Below are 22,113 nucleotides of genomic sequence, written 5' to 3'. Positions count from 1 at the left end.
GTAATGCAGGCGTCCGGGAGGCCGTTTCTGTGGGAGACATCTGGGAACAACTACAGACACGGCCGTTTCATTAGCTCAGGAACGACCGCGATGCTCTTATCGAGCTCTGCAGATTGACCGGACTGCAGTGCGGAATTTTCTGCTAGTGGTGGCTCGGGGTTAAGAGAAGTCGGGAGGTGTGAGCAAAACTACATCGGGAAACCGAAACAGACGACTCATAACGAAAAGATTGCGGAATGTACTGCAAAAGCAAACGTTGGAGAAGACGAACTCTGAAGCCGTCGGTGCTTTAACAATCATTCCGTGCAGCAACGATAATCTGGGAAGAGCGAAGGGTGGGTTCCGCTCGACCACACAACAAATTTTATATAATGTTCTACTTGTTCTAAATTTGCGTTTCCAGATCATCAGTAAAATACTGTGTGATTTACACCTGGCTTGCTTCTTCCAAAAGCGATATTAAGAAATACATCGACTGCAACGTCATTAGGGGTCGCGGGTCCGGGCGCCGGCGCGCCAGCGGCGGCCTGTCGGGGCTGCTGGTGCCTCCATGTAGAGCTACCGCTGGGCCCGGGCTCCTTGCCGCTAACGAAGTGATTGCTTTTGGTGACATCATATGCAATAGCGACTGCGCGAATTGACGGTAGCTCGTACGGAAAGCAAGAGTAGCTGATGCTACCGAGGACTCGGCCGCGAGCTTGTCCGACGACTTCTTGGGCTCTTATTCGTGGTGGCATTCAGACAGGCAAGGGTGCTGTCGATTGTTGCGTACGAATGCGAAATACCTGCATTGTGCGTTTCCGCAAAGTGATTTTTACGCCAAAGTGGTGATCGTCCTGCAAGTTGTGTCACATGTGGATCTCAGAGCTTAGCAGTTTCCGTGGTGTAGCGGTTATCACGTCTGCCTAACAGGCAGAAGGTCTCCGTTTCGATTCCGGGCGTAATCACTTTTTCGTCGCACTCAACAAGACACTTGCTACAATCTCTACTGTGAACATTTAAATCAATTTCAAACGTCCAACCACCAGGCTGCAGATGGCTCAAATGATACGTGAAACTCTTTCAGAACCGGCTACTTGGTTTTTGTGCTTACCTGGAGGGCAGGAAATGCGCGGAACAGCCGCCGGCATGCCGGTAGTCGCCACACGTTTGCACAAAACGCAAGGGCTCGTCCGGGATTTGAACCCGGGACCTCCTGCACCCGAAGCAGGAATCATACCCCTACACCAACGAGCCTTCTCGATGCACAGGACTATCGCCTCCGTTCTTGGTATCACCGTGCAGAGCTGCTGCTCACCCAGCGTTCTCCCTGGCTGTTGCGGTTTGATTGTTTTTATCGTTGTCTTTTACTATAGCAACTTCTAGAATCGGACGGAGCTCGTAGCCGATGCCCTTGCTCACGCAGGAAAAATCTGTTGGAGCTACGGTTTTCCAGGTAGTACAACGGCAAAACCGTCGTTTCCGTGGTGTAGCGGTTATCACGTCTGCTTTACACGCAGAAGGTCCCCAGTTCGATCCCGGGCGGAAGCACGACTTTTTTTAAACCCGTTTTCGGATTCCATTTCCGAGATAACGTCACGTCTGCGTGTGCGGGATAATAAATGTCGTGTGCTACACCGATATCGCCTCATTTTACTGTCAAATGCTCTTGCTCCCATAGAGCACCGGTATTCAGTAACTCAGAACGCTCGTAGCTCCATTCTGGCCTGCAAAATTTAGTATCCATTTCTTCAAGACTACTTCAAGTTCGCTTCATACTGGCTTTCCTGATCTCTTTGCACTCGCCTTGTCACAACTCTGTTGAAGTGTGAACGTAACTAATAGTGAGAAACTCTTAACTACGCTCAGTCTTGTATCCCACTCTTTGGTTGACGTTGTCGCTAATCAGATGAAGGTAGACTGCTCCACGATTGAGCTTCGTCTCCACTCACGGTGCACACGTTCTGCAAAGACAACCTTTGTTTTCCGTTGCATGCAAGATTACTGTCGGCTCTTCTACAGAAATCGACCTATGTAATTTACTGGTATCAGATTCTTGCCATATCAAACGGTCCCTTCATGACCGTAGGGCCACACACAGCGTGCTGCGGCACGCATCTGTTCTTCATTGCAGAGCTACAAACGTGGGTGAGCTCCACCTACTCTTCAGCACGGTCAAAACGGTAGGGCTCGTCCGGGATTTGAACCCGGGACCTCCTGCACCCAAAGCAGGAATCATACCCCTAGACCAACGAGCCACTTGCCGGTGGCAGTGAAGGTAATCCCAAGCAGTCCAGCTCCGAGGAACACAAACTTTCATGTAAATCAGAAAGAAAAGCGCTTTCTGAAGGCAGCGCCCACCACTGATGGAAAGAATGTTAAAGGCAATGAATGTAGAGTGAATAATTTCATCGCGCTCTGCAGATGAACAGACGGTGGTGTTTCACTTTCGTCATGTGCTTTCTTAGCATCAAGGGAAGGCAAATGCGCTAAACAAAAGAACACCGGGAATCCGAAACACCAACTCATAACGAAAAGATAGCGGAATATACTGCAAGCAAAACTTCCAAACACGACTCCTGAAGGCGTCGGTGCCTTAAGAATTATTCCGTGCAGCAATGATCATCTACGAAGAGCCAACTGTATGTGTCGCTCCACCACGCAACTTTTTTTGATATCGTTTTACCTAAATTTCCATTACCTGTTCGTTACAAGAATACCGTGTGGCTTTCAACTGGTCTGCTTCGTCCAGCAGCGATAGTAGTAACTAAACCGACCACAGTATCATTAAAAGTAGGTCAGACTCAAAAGTCGGAGTTGCTCTGTAGCTCATGTTATTCTGCTTTCAAATGCAATTGTATGGCTGGGAGTAGGGGCGTACTCCTGTAATGCAGGCGTCCGGGAGGCCGTTTCTGTGGGAGACATCTGGGAACAACTACAGACACGGCCGTTTCATTAGCTCAGGAACGACCGCGATGCTCTTATCGAGCTCTGCAGATTGACCGGACTGCAGTGCGGAATTTTCTGCTAGTGGTGGCTCGGGGTTAAGAGAAGTCGGGAGGTGTGAGCAAAACTACATCGGGAAACCGAAACAGACGACTCATAACGAAAAGATTGCGGAATGTACTGCAAAAGCAAACGTTGGAGAAGACGAACTCTGAAGCCGTCGGTGCTTTAACAATCATTCCGTGCAGCAACGATAATCTGGGAAGAGCGAAGGGTGGGTTCCGCTCGACCACACAACAAATTTTATATAATGTTCTACTTGTTCTAAATTTGCGTTTCCAGATCATCAGTAAAATACTGTGTGATTTACACCTGGCTTGCTTCTTCCAAAAGCGATATTAAGAAATACATCGACTGCAACGTCATTAGGGGTCGCGGGTCCGGGCGCCGGCGCGCCAGCGGCGGCCTGTCGGGGCTGCTGGTGCCTCCATGTAGAGCTACCGCTGGGCCCGGGCTCCTTGCCGCTAACGAAGTGATTGCTTTTGGTGACATCATATGCGATAGCGACTGCGCGAATTGACGGTAGCTCGTACGGAAAGCAAGAGTAGCTGATGCTACCGAGGACTCGGCCGCGAGCTTGTCCGACGACTTCTTGGGCTCTTATTCGTGGTGGCATTCAGACAGGCAAGGGTGCTGTCGATTGTTGCGTACGAATGCGAAATACCTGCATTGTGCGTTTCCGCAAAGTGATTTTTACGCCAAAGTTGTGATCGTCCTGCAAGTTGTGTCACATGTGGATCTCAGAGCTTAGCAGTTTCCGTGGTGTAGCGGTTATCACGTCTGCCTAACAGGCAGAAGGTCTCCGTTTCGATTCCGGGCGTAATCACTTTTTCGTCGCACTCAACAAGACACTTGCTACAATCTCTACTGTGAACATTTAAATCAATTTCAAACGTCCAACCACCAGGCTGCAGATGGCTCAAATGATACGTGAAACTCTTTCAGAACCGGCTACTTGGTTTTTGTGCTTACCTGGAGGGCAGGAAATGCGCGGAACAGCCGCCGGCATGCCGGTAGTCGCCACACGTTTGCACAAAACGCAAGGGCTCGTCCGGGATTTGAACCCGGGACCTCCTGCACCCGAAGCAGGAATCATACCCCTAGACCAACGAGCCTTCTCGGTGCACATGACTATCGCCTCCGTTCTTGGTATCACCGTGCAGAGCTGCTGCTCACCCAGCGTTCTCCCTGGCTGTTGCGGCTTGATTGTTTTTATCGTTGTCTTTTACTATAGCAACTTCTAGAATCGGACGGAGATCGTAGCCGATGCCCTTGCTTACGCAGGAAAAATCTGTTGGAGCTACGGTTTTCCAGGTAGTACAACGGCAGAACCGTCGTTTCCGTGGTGTAGCGGTTATCACGTCTGCTTTACACGCAGAAGGTCCCCGGTTCGATCCCGGGCGGAAGCACGACTTTTTTTAAACCCGTTTTCGGATTCCATTTCCGAGATAACGTCACGTCTGCGTGTGCGGGATAATAAATGTCGTGTGCTACACCGATATCGCCTCATTTTACTGTCAAATGCTCTTGCTCCCATAGTGCACCGGTATTCAGTAACTCAGAACGCTCGTAGCTCCATTCTGGCCTGCAAAATTTAGTATCCATTTCTTCAAGACTACTTCAAGTTCGCTTCATACTGGCTTTCCTGATCTCTTTGCACTCGCCTTGTCACAACTCTGTTGAAGTGTGAACGTAACTAATAGTGAGAAACTCTTAACTACGCTCAGTCTTGTATCCCACTCTTTGGTTGACGTTGTCGCTAAGGTAGACTGCTCCACGATTGAGCTTCGTCTCCACTCACGGTGCACACGTTCTGCAAAGACAACCTTTGTTTTCCGTTGCATGCAAGATTACTGTCGGCTCTTCTACAGAAATCGACCTATGTAATTTACTGGTATCAGATTCTTGCCATATCAAACGGTCCCTTCATGACCGTAGGGCCACACACAGCGTGCTGCGGCACGCATCTGTTCTTCATTGCAGAGCTACAAACGTGGGTGAGCTCCACCTACTCTTCAGCACGGTCAAAGCGGTAGGGCTCGTCCGGGATTTGAACCCGGGACCTCCTGCACCCAAAGCAGGAATCATACCCCTAGACCAACGAGCCACTTGCCGGTGGCAGTGAAGGTAATCCCAAGCAGTCCAGCTCCGAGGAACACAAACTTTCATGTAAATCAGAAAGATAAGCGCTTTCTGAAGGCAGCGCCCACCACTGATGGAAAGAATATTAAAGGCAATGAATGTAGAGTGAATAATTTCATCGCGCTCTGCAGATGAACAGACGGTGGTGTTTCACTTTCGTCATGTGGTTTCTCAGTGTCAAGGGAAGGCAAATGCACTAAACAAAAGAACACCGGGAATCCGAAACACCAACTCATAACGAAAAGATAGCGGAATATACTGCAAGCAAAACTTCCAAACACGACTCCTGAAGGCGTCGGTGCCTTAAGAATTATTCCGTGCAGCAATGATCATCTACGAAGAGCCAACTGTATGTGTCGCTCCACCACGCAACTTTTTTTGATATCGTTTTACCTAAATTTCCATTACCTGTTCGTTACAAGAATACCGTGTGGCTTTCAACTGGTCTGCTTCGTCCAGCAGCGATAGTAGTAACTAAACCGACCACAGTATCATTAAAAGTAGGTCAGACACAAAAGTCGGAGTTGCTCTGTAGCTCATGTTATTCTGCTTTCAAATGCAATTGTATGGCTGGGAGTAGGGGCGTACTCCTGTAATGCAGGCGTCCGGGAGGCCGTTTCTGTGGGAGACATCTGGGAACAACTACAGACACGGCCGTTTCATTAGCTCAGGAACGACCGCGATGCTCTTATCGAGCTCTGCAGATTGACCGGACTGCAGTGCGGAATTTTGTGCTAGTGGTGGCTCGGGGTTAAGAAAAGTCGGGAGGTGTGAGCAAAACTACATCGGGAAACCGAAACAGACGACTCATAACGAAAAGATTGCGGAATGTACTGCAAAAGCAAACGTTGGAGAAGACGAACTCTGAAGCCGTCGGTGCTTTAACAATCATTCCGTGCAGCAACGATAATCTGGGAAGAGCGAAGGGTGGGTTCCGCTCGACCACACAACAAATTTTATATAATGTTCTACTTGTTCTAAATTTGCGTTTCCAGATCATCAGTAAAATACTGTGTGATTTACACCTGGCTTGCTTCTTCGAAAAGCGATATTAAGAAATACATCGACTGCAACGTCATTAGGGGTCGCGGGTCCGGGCGCCGGCGCGCCAGCGGCGGCCTGTCGGGGCTGCTGGTGCCTCCATGTAGAGCTACCGCTGGGCCCGGGCTCCTTGCCGCTAACGAAGTGATTGCTTTTGGTGACATCATATGCAAAAGCGACTGCGCGAATTGACGGTAGCTCGTACGGAAAGCAAGAGTAGCTGATGCTACCGAGGACTCGGCCGCGAGCTTGTCCGACGACTTCTTGGGCTCTTATTCGTGGTGGCATTCAGACAGGCAAGGGTGCTGTCGATTGTTGCGTACGAATGCGAAATACCTGCATTGTGCGTTTCCGCAAAGTGATTTTTACGCCAAAGTGGTGATCGTCCTGCAAGTTGTGTCACATGTGGATCTCAGAGCTTAGCAGTTTCCGTGGTGTAGCGGTTATCACGTCTGCCTAACAGGCAGAAGGTCTCCGCTGGGCCCGGGCTCCTTGCCGCTAACGAAGTGATTGCTTTTGGTGACATCATATGCAATAGCGACTGCGCGAATTGACGGTAGCTCGTACGGAAAGCAAGAGTAGCTGATGCTACCGAGGACTCGGCCGCGAGCTTGTCCGACGACTTCTTGGGCTCTTATTCGTGGTGGCATTCAGACAGGCAAGGGTGCTGTCGATTGTTGCGTACGAATGCGAAATACCTGCATTGTGCGTTTCCGCAAAGTGATTTTTACGCCAAAGTGGTGATCGTCCTGCAAGTTGTGTCACATGTGGATCTCAGAGCTTAGCAGTTTCCGTGGTGTAGCGGTTATCACGTCTGCCTAACAGGCAGAAGGTCTCCGTTTCCATTCCGGGCGTAATCACTTTTTCGTCGCACTCAACAAGACACTTGCTACAATCTCTACTGTGAACATTTAAATCAATTTCAAACGTCCAACCACCAGGCTGCAGATGGCTCAAATGATACGTGAAACTCTTTCAGAACCGACTACTTGGTTTTTGTGCTTACCTGGAGGGCAGGAAATGCGCGGAACAGCCGCCGGCATGCCGGTAGTCGCCACACGTTTGCACAAAACGCAAGGGCTCGTCCGGGATTTGAACCCGGGACCTCCTGCACCCGAAGCAGGAATCATACCCCTAGACCAACGAGCCTTCTCGATGCACAGGACTATCGCCTCCGTTCTTGGTATCACCGTGCAGAGCTGCTGCTCACCCAGCGTTCTCCCTGGCTGTTGCGGTTTGATTGTTTTTATCGTTGTCTTTTACTATAGCAACTTCTAGAATCGGACGGAGCTCGTAGCCGATGCCCTTGCTTACGCAGGAAAAATCTGTTGGAGATACGGTTTTCCAGGTAATACAACGGCAAAACCGTCGTTTCCGTGGTGTAGCGGTTATCACGTCTGCTTTACACGCAGAAGGTCCCCGGTTCGATCCCGGGCGGAAGCACGACTTTTTTTAAACCCGTTTTCGGATTCCATTTCCGAGATAACGTCACGTCTGCGTGTGCGGGATAATAAATGTCGTGTGCTACACCGATATCGCCTCATTTTACTGTCAAATGCTCTTGCTCCCATAGAGCACCGGTATTCAGTAACTCAGAACGCTCGTAGCTCCATTCTGGCCTGCAAAATTTAGTATCCATTTCTTCAAGACTACTTCAAGTTCGCTTCATACTGGCTTTCCTGATCTCTTTGCACTCGCCTTGTCACAACTCTGTTGAAGTGTGAACGTAACTAATAGTGAGAAACTCTTAACTACGCTCAGTCTTGTATCCAACTCTTTGGTTGACGTTGTCGCTAAGGTAGACTGCTCCACGATTGAGCTTCGTCTCCACTCACGGTGCACACGTTCTGCAAAGACAACCTTTGTTTTCCGTTGCATGCAAGATTACTGTCGGCTCTTCTACAGAAATCGACCTATGTAATTTACTGGTATCAGATTCTTGCCATATCAAACGGTCCCTTCATGACCGTAGGGCCACACACAGCGTGCTGCGGCACGCATCTGTTCTTCATTGCAGAGCTACAAACGTGGGTGAGCTCCACCTACTCTTCAGCACGGTCAAAGCGGTAGGGCTCGTCCGGGATTTGAACCCGGGACCTCCTGCACCCAAAGCAGGAATCATACCCCTAGACCAACGAGCCACTTGCCGGTGGCAGTGAAGGTAATCCCAAGCAGTCCAGCTCCGAGGAACACAAACTTTCATGTAAATCAGAAAGATAAGCGCTTTCTGAAGGCAGCGCCCACCACTGATGGAAAGAATATTAAAGGCAATGAATGTAGAGTGAATAATTTCATCGCGCTCTGCAGATGAACAGACGGTGGTGTTTCACTTTCGTCATGTGCTTTCTTAGCATCAAGGGAAGGCAAATGCACTAAACAAAAGAACACCGGGAATCCGAAACACCAACTCATAACGAAAAGATAGCGGAATATACTGCAAGCAAAACTTCCAAACACGACTCCTGAAGGCGTCGGTGCCTTAAGAATTATTCCGTGCAGCAATGATCATCTACGAAGAGCCAACTGTATGTGTCGCTCCACCACGCAACTTTTTTTGATATCGTTTTACCTAAATTTCCATTACCTGTTCGTTACAAGAATACCGTGTGGCTTTCAACTGGTCTGCTTCGTCCAGCAGCGATAGTAGTAACTAAACCGACCACAGTATCATTAAAAGTAGGTCAGACACAAAAGTCGGAGTTGCTCTGTAGCTCATGTTATTCTGCTTTCAAATGCAATTGTATGGCTGGGAGTAGGGGCGTACTCCTGTAATGCAGGCGTCCGGGAGGCCGTTTCTGTGGGAGACATCTGGGAACAACTACAGACACGGCCGTTTCATTAGCTCAGGAACGACCGCGATGCTCTTATCGAGCTCTGCAGATTGACCGGACTGCAGTGCGGAATTTTCTGCTAGTGGTGGCTCGGGGTTAAGAGAAGTCGGGAGGTGTGAGCAAAACTACATCGGGAAACCGAAACAGACGACTCATAACGAAAAGATTGCGGAATGTACTGCAAAAGCAAACGTTGGAGAAGACGAACTCTGAAGCCGTCGGTGCTTTAACAATCATTCCGTGCAGCAACGATAATCTGGGAAGAGCGAAGGGTGGGTTCCGCTCGACCACACAACAAATTTTATATAATGTTCTACTTGTTCTAAATTTGCGTTTCCAGATCATCAGTAAAATACTGTGTGATTTACACCTGGCTTGCTTCTTCGAAAAGCGATATTAAGAAATACATCGACTGCAACGTCATTAGGGGTCGCGGGTCCGGGCGCCGGCGCGCCAGCGGCGGCCTGTCGGGGCTGCTGGTGCCTCCATGTAGAGCTACCGCTGGGCCCGGGCTCCTTGCCGCTAACGAAGTGATTGCTTTTGGTGACATCATATGCGATAGCGACTGCGCGAATTGACGGTAGCTCGTACGGAAAGCAAGAGTAGCTGATGCTACCGAGGACTCGGCCGCGTTCATTGCCGACGACTTCTTGGGCTCTTATTCGTGGTGGCATTCAGACAGGCAAGGGTGCTGTCGATTGTTGCGTACGAATGCGAAATACCTGCATTGTGCATTTCCGCAAAGTGATTTTTACGCCAAAGTTGTGATCGTCCTGCAAGTTGTGTCACATGTGGATCTCAGAGCTTAGCAGTTTCCGTGGTGTAGCGGTTATCACGTCTGCCTAACAGGCAGAAGGTCTCCGTTTCGATTCCGGGCGTAATCACTTTTTCGTCGCACTCAACAAGACACTTGCTACAATCTCTACTGTGAACATTTAAATCAATTTCAAACGTCCAACCACCAGGCTGCAGATGGCTCAAATGATACGTGAAACTCTTTCAGAACCGGCTACTTGGTTTTTGTGCTTACCTGGAGGGCAGGAAATGCGCGGAACAGCCGCCGGCATGCCGGTAGTCGCCACACGTTTGCACAAAACGCAAGGGCTCGTCCGGGATTTGAACCCGGGACCTCCTGCACCCGAAGCAGGAATCATACCCCTAGACCAACGAGCCTTCTCGATGCACAGGACTATCGCCTCCGTTCTTGGTATCACCGTGCAGAGCTGCTGCTCACCCAGCGTTCTCCCTGGCTGTTGCGGTTTGATTGTTTTTATCGTTGTCTTTTACTATAGCAACTTCTAGAATCGGACGGAGCTCGTAGCCGATGCCCTTGCTTACGCAGGAAAAATCTGTTGGAGCTACGGTTTTCCAGGTAGTACAACGGCAAAACCGTCGTTTCCGTGGTGTAGCGGTTATCACGTCTGCTTTACACGCAGAAGGTCCCCGGTTCGATCCCGGGCGGAAGCACGACTTTTTTTAAACCCGTTTTCGGATTCCATTTCCGAGATAACGTCACGTCTGCGTGTGCGGGATAATAAATGTCGTGTGCTACACCGATATCGCCTCATTTTACTGTCAAATGCTCTTGCTCCCATAGAGCACCGGTATTCAGTAACTCAGAACGCTCGTAGCTCCATTCTGGCCTGCAAAATTTAGTATCCATTTCTTCAAGACTACTTCAAGTTCGCTTCATACTGGCTTTCCTGATCTCTTTGCACTCGCCTTGTCACAACTCTGTTGAAGTGTGAACGTAACTAATAGTGAGAAACTCTTAACTACGCTCAGTCTTGTATCCCACTCTTTGGTTGACGTTGTCGCTAAGGTAGACTGCTCCACGATTGAGCTTCGTCTCCACTCACGGTGCACACGTTCTGCAAAGACAACCTTTGTTTTCCGTTGCATGCAAGATTACTGTCGGCTCTTCTACAGAAATCGACCTATGTAATTTACTGGTATCAGATTCTTGCCATATCAAACGGTCCCTTCATGACCGTAGGGCCACACACAGCGTGCTGCGGCACGCATCTGTTCTTCATTGCAGAGCTACAAACGTGGGTGAGCTCCACCTACTCTTCAGCACGGTCAAAGCGGTAGGGCTCGTCCGGGATTTGAACCCGGGACCTCCTGCACCCAAAGCAGGAATCATACCCCTAGACCAACGAGCCACTTGCCGGTGGCAGTGAAGGTAATCCCAAGCAGTCCAGCTCCGAGGAACACAAACTTTCATGTAAATCAGAAAGATAAGCGCTTTCTGAAGGCAGCGCCCACCACTGATGGAAAGAATATTAAAGGCAATGAATGTAGAGTGAATAATTTCATCGCGCTCTGCAGATGAACAGACGGTGGTGTTTCACTTTCGTCATGTGCTTTCTTAGCATCAAGGGAAGGCAAATGCACTAAACAAAAGAACACCGGGAATCCGAAACACCAACTCATAACGAAAAGATAGCGGAATATACTGCAAGCAAAACTTCCAAACACGACTCCTGAAGGCGTCGGTGCCTTAAGAATTATTCCGTGCAGCAATGATCATCTACGAAGAGCCAACTGTATGTGTCGCTCCACCACGCAACTTTTTTTGATATCGTTTTACCTAAATTTCCATTACCTGTTCGTTACAAGAATACCGTGTGGCTTTCAACTGGTCTGCTTCGTCCAGCAGCGATAGTAGTAACTAAACCGACCACAGTATCATTAAAAGTAGGTCAGACACAAAAGTCGGAGTTGCTCTGTAGCTCATGTTATTCTGCTTTCAAATGCAATTGTATGGCTGGGAGTAGGGGCGTACTCCTGTAATGCAGGCGTCCGGGAGGCCGTTTCTGTGGGAGACATCTGGGAACAACTACAGACACGGCCGTTTCATTAGCTCAGGAACGACCGCGATGCTCTTATCGAGCTCTGCAGATTGACCGGACTGCAGTGCGGAATTTTCTGCTAGTGGTGGCTCGGGGTTAAGAGAAGTCGGGAGGTGTGAGCAAAACTACATCGGGAAACCGAAACAGACGACTCATAACGAAAAGATTGCGGAATGTACTGCAAAAGCAAACGTTGGAGAAGACGAACTCTGAAGCCGTCGGTGCTTTAACAATCATTCCGTGCAGCAACGATAATCTGGGAAGAGCGAAGGGTGGGTTCCGCTCGACCACACAACAAATTTTATATAATGTTCTACTTGTTCTAAATTTGCGTTTCCAGATCATCAGTAAAATACTGTGTGATTTACACCTGGCTTGCTTCTTCCAAAAGCGATATTAAGAAATACATCGACTGCAACGTCATTAGGGGTCGCGGGTCCGGGCGCCGGCGCGCCAGCGGCGGCCTGTCGGGGCTGCTGGTGCCTCCATGTAGAGCTACCGCTGGGCCCGGGCTCCTTGCCGCTAACGAAGTGATTGCTTTTGGTGACATCATATGCGATAGCGACTGCGCGAATTGACGGTAGCTCGTACGGAAAGCAAGAGTAGCTGATGCTACCGAGGACTCGGCCGCGTTCATTGCCGACGACTTCTTGGGCTCTTATTCGTGGTGGCATTCAGACAGGCAAGGGTGCTGTCGATTGTTGCGTACGAATGCGAAATACCTGCATTGTGCGTTTCCGCAAAGTGATTTTTACGCCAAAGTTGTGATCGTCCTGCAAGTTGTGTCACATGTGGATCTCAGAGCTTAGCAGTTTCCGTGGTGTAGCGGTTATCACGTCTGCCTAACAGGCAGAAGGTCTCCGTTTCGATTCCGGGCGTAATCACTTTTTCGTCGCACTCAACAAGACACTTGCTACAATCTCTACTGTGAACATTTAAATCAATTTCAAACGTCCAACCACCAGGCTGCAGATGGCTCAAATGATACGTGAAACTCTTTCAGAACCGGCTACTTGGTTTTTGTGCTTACCTGGAGGGCAGGAAATGCGCGGAACAGCCGCCGGCATGCCGGTAGTCGCCACACGTTTGCACAAAACGCAAGGGCTCGTCCGGGATTTGAACCCGGGACCTCCTGCACCCGAAGCAGGAATCATACCCCTAGACCAACGAGCCCTCTCGATGCACAGGACTATCGCCTCCGTTCTTGGTATCACCGTGCAGAGCTGCTGCTCACCCAGCGTTCTCCCTGGCTGTTGCGGTTTGATTGTTTTTATCGTTGTCTTTTACTATAGCAACTTCTAGAATCGGACGGAGCTCGTAGCCGATGCCCTTGCTTACGCAGGAAAAATCTGTTGGAGCTACGGTTTTCCAGGTAGTACAACGGCAAAACCGTCGTTTCCGTGGTGTAGCGGTTATCACGTCTGCTTTACACGCAGAAGGTCCCCGGTTCGATCCCGGGCGGAAGCACGACTTTTTTTAAACCCGTTTTCGGATTCCATTTCCGAGATAACGTCACGTCTGCGTGTGCGGGATAATAAATGTCGTGTGCTACACCGATATCGCCTCATTTTACTGTCAAATGCTCTTGCTCCCATAGAGCACCGGTATTCAGTAACTCAGAACGCTCGTAGCTCCATTCTGGCCTGCAAAATTTAGTATCCATTTCTTCAAGACTACTTCAAGTTCGCTTCATACTGGCTTTCCTGATCTCTTTGCACTCGCCTTGTCACAACTCTGTTGAAGTGTGAACGTAACTAATAGTGAGAAACTCTTAACTACGCTCAGTCTTGTATCCCACTCTTTGGTTGACGTTGTCGCTAAGGTAGACTGCTCCACGATTGAGCTTCGTCTCCACTCACGGTGCACACGTTCTGCAAAGACAACCTTTGTTTTCCGTTGCATGCAAGATTACTGTCGGCTCTTCTACAGAAATCGACCTATGTAATTTACTGGTATCAGATTCTTGCCATATCAAACGGTCCCTTCATGACCGTAGGGCCACACACAGCGTGCTGCGGCACGCATCTGTTCTTCATTGCAGAGCTACAAACGTGGGTGAGCTCCACCTACTCTTCAGCACGGTCAAAGCGGTAGGGCTCGTCCGGGATTTGAACCCGGGACCTCCTGCACCCAAAGCAGGAATCATACCCCTAGACCAACGAGCCACTTGCCGGTGGCAGTGAAGGTAATCCCAAGCAGTCCAGCTCCGAGGAACACAAACTTTCATGTAAATCAGAAAGATAAGCGCTTTCTGAAGGCAGCGCCCACCACTGATGGAAAGAATATTAAAGGCAATGAATGTAGAGTGAATAATTTCATCGCGCTCTGCAGATGAACAGACGGTGGTGTTTCACTTTCGTCATGTGCTTTCTTAGCATCAAGGGAAGGCAAATGCACTAAACAAAAGAACACCGGGAATCCGAAACACCAACTCATAACGAAAAGATAGCGGAATATACTGCAAGCAAAACTTCCAAACACGACTCCTGAAGGCGTCGGTGCCTTAAGAATTATTCCGTGCAGCAATGATCATCTACGAAGAGCCAACTGTATGTGTCGCTCCACCACGCAACTTTTTTTGATATCGTTTTACCTAAATTTCCATTACCTGTTCGTTACAAGAATACCGTGTGGCTTTCAACTGGTCTGCTTCGTCCAGCAGCGATAGTAGTAACTAAACCGACCACAGTATCATTAAAAGTAGGTCAGACACAAAAGTCGGAGTTGCTCTGTAGCTCATGTTATTCTGCTTTCAAATGCAATTGTATGGCTGGGAGTAGGGGCGTACTCCTGTAATGCAGGCGTCCGGGAGGCCGTTTCTGTGGGAGACATCTGGGAACAACTACAGACACGGCCGTTTCATTAGCTCAGGAACGACCGCGATGCTCTTATCGAGCTCTGCAGATTGACCGGACTGCAGTGCGGAATTTTCTGCTAGTGGTGGCTCGGGGTTAAGAGAAGTCGGGAGGTGTGAGCAAAACTACATCGGGAAACCGAAACAGACGACTCATAACGAAAAGATTGCGGAATGTACTGCAAAAGCAAACGTTGGAGAAGACGAACTCTGAAGCCGTCGGTGCTTTAACAATCATTCCGTGCAGCAACGATAATCTGGGAAGAGCGAAGGGTGGGTTCCGCTCGACCACACAACAAATTTTATATAATGTTCTACTTGTTCTAAATTTGCGTTTCCAGATCATCAGTAAAATACTGTGTGATTTACACCTGGCTTGCTTCTTCCAAAAGCGATATTAAGAAATACATCGACTGCAACGTCATTAGGGGTCGCGGGTCCGGGCGCCGGCGCGCCAGCGGCGGCCTGTCGGGGCTGCTGGTGCCTCCATGTAGAGCTACCGCTGGGCCCGGGCTCCTTGCCGCTAACGAAGTGATTGCTTTTGGTGACATCATATGCGATAGCGACTGCGCGAATTGACGGTAGCTCGTACGGAAAGCAAGAGTAGCTGATGCTACCGAGGACTCGGCCGCGTTCATTGCCGACGACTTCTTGGGCTCTTATTCGTGGTGGCATTCAGACAGGCAAGGGTGCTGTCGATTGTTGCGTACGAATGCGAAATACCTGCATTGTGCGTTTCCGCAAAGTGATTTTTACGCCAAAGTTGTGATCGTCCTGCAAGTTGTGTCACATGTGGATCTCAGAGCTTAGCAGTTTCCGTGGTGTAGCGGTTATCACGTCTGCCTAACAGGCAGAAGGTCTCCGTTTCGATTCCGGGCGTAATCACTTTTTCGTCGCACTCAACAAGACACTTGCTACAATCTCTACTGTGAACATTTAAATCAATTTCAAACGTCCAACCACCAGGCTGCAGATGGCTCAAATGATACGTGAAACTCTTTCAGAACCGGCTACTTGGTTTTTGTGCTTACCTGGAGGGCAGGAAATGCGCGGAACAGCCGCCGGCATGCCGGTAGTCGCCACACGTTTGCACAAAACGCAAGGGCTCGTCCGGGATTTGAACCCGGGACCTCCTGCACCCGAAGCAGGAATCATACCCCTAGACCAACGAGCCCTCTCGATGCACATGACTATCGCCTCCGTTCTTGGTATCACCGTGCAGAGCTGCTGCTCACCCAGCGTTCTCCCTGGCTGTTGCGGTTTGATTGTTTTTATCGTTGTCTTTTACTATAGCAACTTCTAGAATCGGACGGAGCTCGTAGCCGATGCCCTTGCTTACGCAGGAAAAATCTGTTGGAGCTACGGTTTTCCAGGTAGTACAACGGCAAAACCGTCGTTTCCGTGGTGTAGCGGTTATCACGTCTGCTTTACACGCAGAAGGTCCCCGGTTCGATCCCGGGCGGAAGCACGACTTTTTTTAAACCCGTTTTCGGATTCCATTTCCGAGATAACGTCACGTCTGCGTGTGCGGGATAATAAATGTCGTGTGCTACACCGATATCGCCTCATTTTACTGTCAAATGCTCTTGCTCCCATAGAGCACCGGTATTCAGTAACTCAGAACGCTCGTAGCTCCATTCTGGCCTGCAAAATTTAGTATCCATTTCTTCAAGACTACTTCAAGTTCGCTTCATACTGGCTTTCCTGATCTCTTTGCACTCGCCTTGTCACAACTCTGTTGAAGTGTGAACGTAACTAATAGTGAGAACTCTTAACTACGCTCAGTCTTGTATCCCACTCTTTGGTTGACGTTGTCGCTAATCAGATGAAGGTAGACTGCTCCACGATTGAGCTTCGTCTCCACTCACGGTGCACACGTTCTGCAAAGACAACCTTTGTTTTCCGTTGCATGCAAGATTACTGTCGGCTCTTCTACAGAAATCGACCTATGTAATTTACTGGTATCAGATTCTTGCCATATCAAACGGTCCCTTCATGACCGTAGGGCCACACACAGCGTGCTGCGGCACGCATCTGTTCTTCATTGCAGAGCTACAAACGTGGGTGAGCTCCACCTACTCTTCAGCACGGTCAAAGCGGTAGGGCTCGTCCGGGATTTGAACCCGGGACCTCCTGCACCCAAAGCAGGAATCATACCCCTAGACCAACGAGCCACTTGCCGGTGGCAGTGAAGGTAATCCCAAGCAGTCCAGCTCCGAGGAACACAAACTTTCATGTAAATCAGAAAGATAAGCGCTTTCTGAAGGCAGCGCCCACCACTGATGGAAAGAATATTAAAGGCAATGAATGTAGAGTGAATAATTTCATCGCGCTCTGCAGATGAACAGACGGTGGTGTTTCACTTTCGTCATGTGCTTTCTTAGCATCAAGGGAAGGCAAATGCACTAAACAAAAGAACACCGGGAATCCGAAACACCAACTCATAACGAAAAGATAGCGGAATATACTGCAAGCAAAACTTCCAAACACGACTCCTGAAGGCGTCGGTGCCTTAAGAATTATTCCGTGCAGCAATGATCATCTACGAAGAGCCAACTGTATGTGTCGCTCCACCACGCAACTTTTTTTGATATCGTTTTACCTAAATTTCCATTACCTGTTCGTTACAAGAATACCGTGTGGCTTTCAACTGGTCTGCTTCGTCCAGCAGCGATAGTAGTAACTAAACCGACCACAGTATCATTAAAAGTAGGTCAGACACAAAAGTCGGAGTTGCTCTGTAGCTCATGTTATTCTGCTTTCAAATGCAATTGTATGGCTGGGAGTAGGGGCGTACTCCTGTAATGCAGGCGTCCGGGAGGCCGTTTCTGTGGGAGACATCTGGGAACAACTACAGACACGGCCGTTTCATTAGCTCAGGAACGACCGCGATGCTCTTATCGAGCTCTGCAGATTGACCGGACTGCAGTGCGGAATTTTCTGCTAGTGGTGGCTCGGGGTTAAGAGAAGTCGGGAGGTGTGAGCAAAACTACATCGGGAAACCGAAACAGACGACTCATAACGAAAAGATTGCGGAATGTACTGCAAAAGCAAACGTTGGAGAAGACGAACTCTGAAGCCGTCGGTGCTTTAACAATCATTCCGTGCAGCAACGATAATCTGGGAAGAGCGAAGGGTGGGTTCCGCTCGACCACACAACAAATTTTATATAATGTTCTACTTGTTCTAAATTTGCGTTTCCAGATCATCAGTAAAATACTGTGTGATTTACACCTGGCTTGCTTCTTCGAAAAGCGATATTAAGAAATACATCGACTGCAACGTCATTAGGGGTCGCGGGTCCGGGCGCCGGCGCGCCAGCGGCGGCCTGTCGGGGCTGCTGGTGCCTCCATGTAGAGCTACCGCTGGGCCCGGGTTCCTTGCCGCTAACGAAGTGAATGCTTTTGGTGACATCATATGCGATAGCGACTGCGCGAATTGACGGTAGCTCGTACGGAAAGCAAGAGTAGCTGATGCTACCGAGGACTCGGCCGCGTTCATTGCCGACGACTTCTTGGGCTCTTATTCGTGGTGGCATTCAGACAGGCAAGGGTGCTGTCGATTGTTGCGTACGAATGCGAAATACCTGCATTGTGCGTTTCCGCAAAGTGATTTTTACGCCAAAGTTGTGATCGTCCTGCAAGTTGTGTCACATGTGGATCTCAGAGCTTAGCAGTTTCCGTGGTGTAGCGGTTATCACGTCTGCCTAACAGGCAGAAGGTCTCCGTTTCGATTCCGGGCGTAATCACTTTTTCGTCGCACTCAACAAGACACTTGCTACAATCTCTACTGTGAACATTCAAATCAATTTCAAACGTCCAACCACCAGGCTGCAGATGGCTCAAATGATACGTGAAACTCTTTCAGAACCGGCTACTTGGTTTTTGTGCTTACCTGGAGGGCAGGAAATGCGCGGAACAGCCGCCGGCATGCCGGTAGTCGCCACACGTTTGCACAAAACGCAAGGGCTCGTCCGGGATTTGAACCCGGGACCTCCTGCACCCGAAGCAGGAATCATACCCCTAGACCAACGAGCCCTCTCGATGCACATGACTATCGCCTCCGTTCTTGGTATCACCGTGCAGAGCTGCTGCTCACCCAGCGTTCTCCCTGGCTGTTGCGGTTTGATTGTTTTTATCGTTGTCTTTTACTATAGCAACTTCTACAATCGGACGGAGCTCGTAGCCGATGCCCTTGCTTACGCAGGAAAAATCTGTTGGAGCTACGGTTTTCCAGGTAGTACAACGGCAAAACCGTCGTTTCCGTGGTGTAGCGGTTATCACGTCTGCTTTACACGCAGAAGGTCCCCGGTTCGATCCCGGGCGGAAGCACGACTTTTTTTAAACCCGTTTTCGGATTCCATTTCCGAGATAACGTCACGTCTGCGTGTGCGGGATAATAAATGTCGTGTGCTACACCGATATCGCCTCATTTTACTGTCAAATGCTCTTGCTCCCATAGTGCACCGGTATTCAGTAACTCAGAACGCTCGTAGCTCCATTCTGGCCTGCAAAATTTAGTATCCATTTCTTCAAGACTACTTCAAGTTCGCTTCATACTGGCTTTCCTGATCTCTTTGCACTCGCCTTGTCACAACTCTGTTGAAGTGTGAACGTAACTAATAGTGAGAAACTCTTAACTACGCTCAGTCTTGTATCCCACTCTTTGGTTGACGTTGTCGCTAATCAGATGAAGGTAGACTGCTCCACGATTGAGCTTCGTCTCCACTCACGGTGCACACGTTCTGCAAAGACAACCTTTGTTTTCCGTTGCATGCAAGATTACTGTCGGCTCTTCTACAGAAATCGACCTATGTAATTTACTGGTATCAGATTCTTGCCATATCAAACGGTCCCTTCATGACCGTAGGGCCACACACAGCGTGCTGCGGCACGCATCTGTTCTTCATTGCAGAGCTACAAACGTGGGTGAGCTCCACCTACTCTTCAGCACGGTCAAAGCGGTAGGGCTCGTCCGGGATTTGAACCCGGGACCTCCTGCACCCAAAGCAGGAATCATACCCCTAGACCAACGAGCCACTTGCCGGTGGCAGTGAAGGTAATCCCAAGCAGTCCAGCTCCGAGGAACACAAACTTTCATGTAAATCAGAAAGATAAGCGCTTTCTGAAGGCAGCGCCCACCACTGATGGAAAGAATATTAAAGGCAATGAATGTAGAGTGAATAATTTCATCGCGCTCTGCAGATGAACAGACGGTGGTGTTTCACTTTCGTCATGTGCTTTCTTAGCATCAAGGGAAGGCAAATGCACTAAACAAAAGAACACCGGGAATCCGAAACACCAACTCATAACGAAAAGATAGCGGAATATACTGCAAGCAAAACTTCCAAACACGACTCCTGAAGGCGTCGGTGCCTTAAGAATTATTCCGTGCAGCAATGATCATCTACGAAGAGCCAACTGTATGTGTCGCTCCACCACGCAACTTTTTTTGATATCGTTTTACCTAAATTTCCATTACCTGTTCGTTACAAGAATACCGTGTGGCTTTCAACTGGTCTGCTTCGTCCAGCAGCGATAGTAGTAACTAAACCGACCACAGTATCATTAAAAGTAGGTCAGACACAAAAGTCGGAGTTGCTCTGTAGCTCATGTTATTCTGCTTTCAAATGCAATTGTATGGCTGGGAGTAGGGGCGTACTCCTGTAATGCAGGCGTCCGGGAGGCCGTTTCTGTGGGAGACATCTGGGAACAACTACAGACACGGCCGTTTCATTAGCTCAGGAACGACCGCGATGCTCTTATCGAGCTCTGCAGATTGACCGGACTGCAGTGCGGAATTTTCTGCTAGTGGTGGCTCGGGGTTAAGAGAAGTCGGGAGGTGTGAGCAAAACTACATCGGGAAACCGAAACAGACGACTCATAACGAAAAGATTGCGGAATGTACTGCAAAAGCAAACGTTGGAGAAGACGAACTCTGAAGCCGTCGGTGCTTTAACAATCATTCCGTGCAGCAACGATAATCTGGGAAGAGCGAAGGGTGGGTTCCGCTCGACCACACAACAAATTTTATATAATGTTCTACTTGTTCTAAATTTGCGTTTCCAGATCATCAGTAAAATACTGTGTGATTTACACCTGGCTTGCTTCTTCGAAAAGCGATATTAAGAAATACATCGACTGCAACGTCATTAGGGGTCGCGGGTCCGGGCGCCGGCGCGCCAGCGGCGGCCTGTCGGGGCTGCTGGTGCCTCCATGTAGAGCTACCGCTGGGCCCGGGCTCCTTGCCGCTAACGAAGTGATTGCTTTTGGTGACATCATATGCGATAGCGACTGCGCGAATTGACGGTAGCTCGTACGGAAAGCAAGAGTAGCTGATGCTACCGAGGACTCGGCCGCGTTCATTGCCGACGACTTCTTGGGCTCTTATTCGTGGTGGCATTCAGACAGGCAAGGGTGCTGTCGATTGTTGCGTACGAATGCGAAATACCTGCATTGTGCGTTTCCGCAAAGTGATTTTTACGCCAAAGTTGTGATCGTCCTGCAAGTTGTGTCACATGTGGATCTCAGAGCTTAGCAGTTTCCGTGGTGTAGCGGTTATCACGTCTGCCTAACAGGCAGAAGGTCTCCGTTTCGATTCCGGGCGTAATCACTTTTTCGTCGCACTCAACAAGACACTTGCTACAATCTCTACTGTGAACATTTAAATCAATTTCAAACGTCCAACCACCAGGCTGCAGATGGCTCAAATGATACGTGAAACTCTTTCAGAACCGGCTACTTGGTTTTTGTGCTTACCTGGAGGGCAGGAAATGCGCGGAACAGCCGCCGGCATGCCGGTAGTCGCCACACGTTTGCACAAAACGCAAGGGCTCGTCCGGGATTTGAACCCGGGACCTCCTGCACCCGAAGCAGGAATCATACCCCTAGACCAACGAGCCCTCTCGATGCACATGACTATCGCCTCCGTTCTTGGTATCACCGTGCAGAGCTGCTGCTCACCCAGCGTTCTCCCTGGCTGTTGCGGTTTGATTGTTTTTATCGTTGTCTTTTACTATAGCAACTTCTAGAATCGGACGGAGCTCGTAGCCGATGCCCTTGCTTACGCAGGAAAAATCTGTTGGAGCTACGGTTTTCCAGGTAGTACAACGGCAAAACCGTCGTTTCCGTGGTGTAGCGGTTATCACGTCTGCTTTACACGCAGAAGGTCCCCGGTTCGATCCCGGGCGGAAGCACGACTTTTTTTAAACCCGTTTTCGGATTCCATTTCCGAGATAACGTCACGTCTGCGTGTGCGGGATAATAAATGTCGTGTGCTACACCGATATCGCCTCATTTTACTGTCAAATGCTCTTGCTCCCATAGAGCACCGGTATTCAGTAACTCAGAACGCTCGTAGCTCCATTCTGGCCTGCAAAATTTAGTATCCATTTCTTCAAGACTAC

At 49.4% G+C, this 22,113-nt stretch overlaps 23 non-coding genes across 23 annotated transcripts; 8 read left to right on the top strand and 15 right to left on the bottom strand.

Annotated features, from left to right (window-relative positions):
• Positions 1 to 1,164: 1,164 nt before the first annotated feature.
• Trnap-cgg (transfer RNA proline (anticodon CGG)) lies at positions 1,165 to 1,236 on the bottom strand. Its single transcript has one exon. It is a non-coding gene; the product is annotated as a tRNA-Pro (tRNA).
• A 221-nt stretch (positions 1,237 to 1,457) lies between these two features.
• Positions 1,458 to 1,530, top strand: Trnav-uac (transfer RNA valine (anticodon UAC)). The gene has a single exon. It is a non-coding gene; the product is annotated as a tRNA-Val (tRNA).
• A 635-nt stretch (positions 1,531 to 2,165) lies between these two features.
• On the bottom strand, positions 2,166 to 2,237 carry Trnap-ugg (transfer RNA proline (anticodon UGG)). The gene has a single exon. It is a non-coding gene; the product is annotated as a tRNA-Pro (tRNA).
• Positions 2,238 to 4,028: 1,791 nt separating this feature from the next.
• Trnap-cgg (transfer RNA proline (anticodon CGG)) lies at positions 4,029 to 4,100 on the bottom strand. Its single transcript has one exon. It is a non-coding gene; the product is annotated as a tRNA-Pro (tRNA).
• Positions 4,101 to 4,321: 221 nt separating this feature from the next.
• On the top strand, positions 4,322 to 4,394 carry Trnav-uac (transfer RNA valine (anticodon UAC)). The gene has a single exon. It is a non-coding gene; the product is annotated as a tRNA-Val (tRNA).
• A 626-nt stretch (positions 4,395 to 5,020) lies between these two features.
• On the bottom strand, positions 5,021 to 5,092 carry Trnap-ugg (transfer RNA proline (anticodon UGG)). The gene has a single exon. It is a non-coding gene; the product is annotated as a tRNA-Pro (tRNA).
• A 2,153-nt stretch (positions 5,093 to 7,245) lies between these two features.
• On the bottom strand, positions 7,246 to 7,317 carry Trnap-cgg (transfer RNA proline (anticodon CGG)). Its single transcript has one exon. It is a non-coding gene; the product is annotated as a tRNA-Pro (tRNA).
• Positions 7,318 to 7,538: 221 nt separating this feature from the next.
• Trnav-uac (transfer RNA valine (anticodon UAC)) lies at positions 7,539 to 7,611 on the top strand. The gene has a single exon. It is a non-coding gene; the product is annotated as a tRNA-Val (tRNA).
• Positions 7,612 to 8,237: 626 nt separating this feature from the next.
• Positions 8,238 to 8,309, bottom strand: Trnap-ugg (transfer RNA proline (anticodon UGG)). Its single transcript has one exon. It is a non-coding gene; the product is annotated as a tRNA-Pro (tRNA).
• Positions 8,310 to 10,100: 1,791 nt separating this feature from the next.
• On the bottom strand, positions 10,101 to 10,172 carry Trnap-cgg (transfer RNA proline (anticodon CGG)). Its single transcript has one exon. It is a non-coding gene; the product is annotated as a tRNA-Pro (tRNA).
• A 221-nt stretch (positions 10,173 to 10,393) lies between these two features.
• Positions 10,394 to 10,466, top strand: Trnav-uac (transfer RNA valine (anticodon UAC)). The gene has a single exon. It is a non-coding gene; the product is annotated as a tRNA-Val (tRNA).
• Positions 10,467 to 11,092: 626 nt separating this feature from the next.
• Positions 11,093 to 11,164, bottom strand: Trnap-ugg (transfer RNA proline (anticodon UGG)). The gene has a single exon. It is a non-coding gene; the product is annotated as a tRNA-Pro (tRNA).
• Positions 11,165 to 12,955: 1,791 nt separating this feature from the next.
• Positions 12,956 to 13,027, bottom strand: Trnap-cgg (transfer RNA proline (anticodon CGG)). The gene has a single exon. It is a non-coding gene; the product is annotated as a tRNA-Pro (tRNA).
• Positions 13,028 to 13,248: 221 nt separating this feature from the next.
• Trnav-uac (transfer RNA valine (anticodon UAC)) lies at positions 13,249 to 13,321 on the top strand. Its single transcript has one exon. It is a non-coding gene; the product is annotated as a tRNA-Val (tRNA).
• A 626-nt stretch (positions 13,322 to 13,947) lies between these two features.
• Trnap-ugg (transfer RNA proline (anticodon UGG)) lies at positions 13,948 to 14,019 on the bottom strand. Its single transcript has one exon. It is a non-coding gene; the product is annotated as a tRNA-Pro (tRNA).
• Positions 14,020 to 15,810: 1,791 nt separating this feature from the next.
• On the bottom strand, positions 15,811 to 15,882 carry Trnap-cgg (transfer RNA proline (anticodon CGG)). Its single transcript has one exon. It is a non-coding gene; the product is annotated as a tRNA-Pro (tRNA).
• Positions 15,883 to 16,103: 221 nt separating this feature from the next.
• On the top strand, positions 16,104 to 16,176 carry Trnav-uac (transfer RNA valine (anticodon UAC)). Its single transcript has one exon. It is a non-coding gene; the product is annotated as a tRNA-Val (tRNA).
• A 634-nt stretch (positions 16,177 to 16,810) lies between these two features.
• Positions 16,811 to 16,882, bottom strand: Trnap-ugg (transfer RNA proline (anticodon UGG)). Its single transcript has one exon. It is a non-coding gene; the product is annotated as a tRNA-Pro (tRNA).
• Positions 16,883 to 18,673: 1,791 nt separating this feature from the next.
• Positions 18,674 to 18,745, bottom strand: Trnap-cgg (transfer RNA proline (anticodon CGG)). Its single transcript has one exon. It is a non-coding gene; the product is annotated as a tRNA-Pro (tRNA).
• A 221-nt stretch (positions 18,746 to 18,966) lies between these two features.
• Trnav-uac (transfer RNA valine (anticodon UAC)) lies at positions 18,967 to 19,039 on the top strand. Its single transcript has one exon. It is a non-coding gene; the product is annotated as a tRNA-Val (tRNA).
• Positions 19,040 to 19,674: 635 nt separating this feature from the next.
• Positions 19,675 to 19,746, bottom strand: Trnap-ugg (transfer RNA proline (anticodon UGG)). Its single transcript has one exon. It is a non-coding gene; the product is annotated as a tRNA-Pro (tRNA).
• Positions 19,747 to 21,537: 1,791 nt separating this feature from the next.
• Positions 21,538 to 21,609, bottom strand: Trnap-cgg (transfer RNA proline (anticodon CGG)). The gene has a single exon. It is a non-coding gene; the product is annotated as a tRNA-Pro (tRNA).
• Positions 21,610 to 21,830: 221 nt separating this feature from the next.
• Trnav-uac (transfer RNA valine (anticodon UAC)) lies at positions 21,831 to 21,903 on the top strand. The gene has a single exon. It is a non-coding gene; the product is annotated as a tRNA-Val (tRNA).
• The last annotated feature ends 210 nt before the right edge of the window (positions 21,904 to 22,113 follow it).

Source organism: Schistocerca gregaria, chromosome 2 (assembly GCF_023897955.1).
Source record: "Schistocerca gregaria isolate iqSchGreg1 chromosome 2, iqSchGreg1.2, whole genome shotgun sequence".
NCBI lineage: Eukaryota > Metazoa > Arthropoda > Insecta > Orthoptera > Acrididae > Schistocerca > Schistocerca gregaria.
This window is presented reverse-complemented; position numbering and strand designations above follow the sequence as displayed.